This window comes from Ailuropoda melanoleuca, unplaced genomic scaffold (genome assembly GCF_002007445.2).
Source record: "Ailuropoda melanoleuca isolate Jingjing unplaced genomic scaffold, ASM200744v2 unplaced-scaffold4172, whole genome shotgun sequence".
NCBI classification, from domain to species: Eukaryota; Metazoa; Chordata; class Mammalia; order Carnivora; family Ursidae; genus Ailuropoda; species Ailuropoda melanoleuca.
In genome coordinates, this window is record NW_023213526.1 from 2,651 (window position 1) to 7,120 (window position 4,470).

The 4,470-nt window shown below is 46.9% G+C and overlaps 1 long non-coding RNA gene across 1 annotated transcript; it reads right to left on the reverse strand.

Moving 5' to 3' along the window:
- Nucleotides 1-407: 407 nt before the first annotated feature.
- Nucleotides 408-4,059, reverse strand: LOC117799059. Its single transcript, XR_004622936.1, has 5 exons — nucleotides 3,991-4,059; nucleotides 3,214-3,238; nucleotides 1,701-1,777; nucleotides 1,087-1,111; nucleotides 408-476 (listed from the first exon to the last, which is right to left on the reverse strand). It is a non-coding gene; the product is annotated as an uncharacterized LOC117799059 (long non-coding RNA).
- Between the last annotated feature and the right edge of the window lie 411 nt (nucleotides 4,060-4,470).

Below are 4,470 nucleotides of genomic sequence, written 5' to 3' on the forward strand. Positions count from 1 at the left end.
TTTCCCTCAATGACTTTAGGAACCCAGATGGAATACAGTGGTTGAGTCCAACGACCCCAAAGTAAGTGAACTGGATGCCTGTAAGAAGTTGCTTTTCCTGGGGGACATGTCTGTCCAGTCCATTCAGGATGGTGACTACAAAATGCTCATCCAAGCCGGAGAAAGTGTTACTGAGGGACAGGATCCTACCACAGAGTTTAGAACCACGTTTGGTGTCGCCAATGGCAAATGTCCTCTCGAATCAGCTAACTGTTGGCAGAGACAACAACTCAGTGCTCTCCCAAAAAGGAAAATTGTATGAGATAAATATGTATAATCTCATATATACATTGTCTGATTTTCATCTGAATTTGATTGCAAAGAAACCAAGAAAGCAACATCTGTTTCTCGGACAAAGAACTTCTAGCTCACCACGGCGAGAGGTGTGCATCCTTTGCTGTCTCCTTTGATGGGATCAACGTCTTCCTCCAAGGCATCTAGGACACACAATACCTGTCAGCACATTCCTCTTGCTGCTCAAGAATATTCATGGAATGTCGCTTGATATGGACAGGAGGCTGGGGTTTACGGAGCCAGCTAGTTTCCAAGCGTGGACTGACGTGCCCCTGCTGGGCCACCCACTGCAGTAAGGCTCTAAAGTGCACAGTGTGATAACATGGCTTTGGAGAAGGGTGATATCATGCAGTATCTGTCTGATATTTCTCCTGGAGAAACACGTTTCTCTCTCTCTCTCTCCCTCTCTCTGTCTATCTTTCTCGGGCATCTCTGTCTCTGTCTCTCTGTCTTTCTATCTGTCTTTGTCCCTCTTTCTCTCTCTCTCTCACACACACACATTCACAATCACACTACACAAGACACCTAACCCCCAAGCTTCACACACACACACACACACCACACATAGGGAATACAATGGCTTCCTAGGACAGTAGACACATGGACACACTTTTTCACCTGGGAAATCTCTGGTCCCCCACCACCCCCACAACCCAATCAGGGCAGCTCACAAGACTGAGGATTGCAAGATTCCCCACCTGCATTACCATCTAGAGTTTTGTCTCAGGAAGGGGCTGATTCCAGAATACGTACCGCATTCGCTGCTTGCTGGGGTCACCTGCAGGTACAGAAAAGAGGACACCGTAAGGCTCAGGTCATGCTGTACTCTGTCTGCATGAGCTTTATTTCCCTCAATGACTTTTGGAACCGAGATGGAACACAGTGGTTGAGTCCAACGACCCCAAAGTAAGTGAACTGGATGCCTGTAGGAAGTTGCTTTTCCTGGGGGACATGTCTGTCCAGTCCATTCAGGACGGTGACTACAAAATGTTTCATCCAAGCAGGAGAAAGTGTTACTGAGGGATAGGATCCTACCACAGCGTTTAGAACCACGTTTGGTGTTGCCAATGGTAAATGTCCTCTTGAATCAGCTAACGGTTGGCAAGAGACAACCACTCAAGGCTCTCCCCACCAGGGAAATTACATATGTATAATCTCAAAAGTATATATAGCTTTTTACATAAAATCTGTATATAAAAATAATTTCATTTCCATATACAAGCAGTTGACATTAGAAAAATGATTTTTGCTTTAGTATTATGTTCAATTCGCCAACACAGAATATACTGTCTGAATTTCATCTCAATTTGATTGGAAAGAAACCCAGAAAGTAATATTTGTTCTTCGGGGATAACAGATGAGCTCACCTTGGCAAGAGGCAAGCCCTCCTCCTCTGTAACACTCTGAAAAAGCCATGACCAGACAGCGCCATCATCAGTCACATCTAGAAGGACACAGAGTACCTGTCAGCATATTGGTGGTGCTGCTCAAGAATGATGCGGGGTGGGGCACCTGGGTGGCTCAGGCGGTGAAGCATCTGCCTTCAGCTCAAGTCAGGACCACAGGGTCCTGGGATCGAATCCCAGATNCCTCTGTAACACTCTGAAAAAGCCATGACCAGACAGCGCCATCATCAGTCACATCTAGAAGGACACAGAGTGCCTGTCAGCATATTGATAGTGCTGCTCAAGAATGATGCGGGGACGGGCGCCTGTGTGGCTCAGTTGGTGAACCATCTGCCTTCAGCTCAAGTCATTACCACAGGGTCCTGGGATCGAGTCCCCGATGGGGCTTCCTGCTCAGCGGCGGTCTGCTTTTCTCTCTCCCTCTGCCCCTCTCACCTGTTTGTGCTCTCACTCACTCTCTCTCAAATAAATAAAATCTTAAAAAAAAAAGAATGCCTCGGGGAGTATTGCTCACTATGAATGGGTTTAGAGCATATGGAGGCATTTGGTTCACAGGCATGGGCTGAATGCTCCCGCTGGGCCTCCTGCGGTAATAGGGCTATAATGTGCCTGCTGTGATGAGATTTCTTTATCACGTCTTTTCTTCTTTTCTTTTCTTTTCTTTTCNAGCATGGGCTGAACGCCACCGCTGCAGGGCTCCCGCGGTAATGGGGCTATAATGTGTGCCCTGTGATGAGATTTCTTTTTTTTTTAAAAGATTTTATTTATTTATTTGACAGAGATAGAGACAGCCAGCGAGAGAGGGAACACAAGCAGGGGGAGTGGGNAAAAAAAAAAAGTATGCATTGGGGAGTATTGCTATGAATGGGGTTAGACCATATGGAGGCATTTGGTTCCCAGGCATGGGCTGAAGGCCACCGCTGGGCCTGCCCCGATAATAGGGCTTTAATGTGTGTGCTATGATGAGATTTTTTTATCTCGTCTTTTTGTTTCTTTTTTTCTTTCTTTCTTTCTTTCTTTCTTTCTTTTTTTTGAGAATGTGGATAATGGCCTTTGTGCAGTGGCAGTGGGATACACCTCCTGGAGAAATACACAATCTCTCTCTCACTCTTTCCATCTCTCCCTCTCCCTCTGCATCTCTCTGTGTCTCTCTCTCCCTGTCTCCCACACAAAATCACACACTCACAATCACACCACACAGAGCCACAAAAGACACGCCAACCCAAGCCTCACGCACACACACCCACACCACACACAGGGAATACAATGGCTTCCTAGGACTGTAGACACATGGACATACTTTGTCACCTGGGAAATCTCTGGTCCCCCACACACCCCCACAACCCAATCAGGGTGGCTCATTAGACTGAGGATTGCAAGGATGCCCNTGCCAGACTGAGGATTGCAAGGATGCTCCACCTGCATTACCATCTAGAGTTTTGACTCAGGAAGAGGCTGATTCCAGAATACGTACCACTCTCGCTGGGTGCTGGAGTCACCTGCAGGTACAGAAAAGAGGACACCGTAAGGCTCAGGTCATGCTACACACTGTCTGCGTGAGCTTTATTTCCCTCAATGACTTTAGGAACCCAGATGGAACACAGTGGTTGAGTCCAACGACCCCAAAGTAAGTGAACTGGATGCCTTAGGAAGTTGTTTTTCCTGGGGGACGTGTCTGCCCAGTGCATTCAGGACGGTGACTAGGGAAAGACAATTATCATATGGTTTCACTCATTTATGGAACATAAGACATAGCAGGAAGATCGTTAGGAGAAGGAAGGGAAGAATGAAGGGGGGGCAAACAGAAGGAGGAATGAACCATGAGAGACTATGGACTCTGGGAAACAAGTGAGGGCTTCAGAGAGGAGGGGCTTGGGTGATTGGGATAGGCTGGTTATNACAAAGTGAACTGGATGCATGTAGGAAGTTGTTTTTCCTGGGGGAAATATCTGTCCAGTCCATTAAGGATGGTGACTACAAAATGCTTCATCCAAGCCCGCGAAAGTGTTACAGAGGGACAGTATCCTACCAGAGCGTTTAGAACCAGGTTTGGTGTCGCCAATGGCAAATGGCCTCTCAAATCAGCTAACGGCTGGCAGAGACAACCACTCAATGCTCTCCCAAAAAGGAAAATTGTATGAGATAAATATGTATAATCTCATATATACATTGTCTGATTTTCATCTGAATTTGATTGGAAGGAAACCAAGAAAGCAACATCTGTTCCTCGGACAAAGAACTTCTAGCTCACCGTGGCGAGAGGTGTGCCTCCGGTGCTGTCTCCTTTGATGGGATCGACGTCTTCCTCCAAGGCATCTAGGACACAGAATGCCTGTCAGCACATTCGGCTTGTTGCTCAAGAATATTCATGGAATGTTGGTTGATATGGACATGAGTCAGGGGTGTATGGAGCCAGCTGGTTACCAAGCATGGACTGAAGTGTCCCTGCTGGGCCACCCACTGTAGTAAGGCTCTAAAGTGCACAGTGTGATGACATGGCTTTTGAGAAGGTTGATATCATGCAGTATCTGACATATCTCCTGGAGAAACACGTTTCTCTCTCTCTCTCCCTCCCTCTGTCTCTCTATCTTTCTCGGTCATCTCTCTCTGTCTCTGTCTCTCTGTCTTTCTATCTGTCTTTGTCCCTCTTTCTCTCTCTCTCACACACACACACTCACAATCACACTACACAAGACACTTAACCCCAGCTTCACACACACACCCCCACACC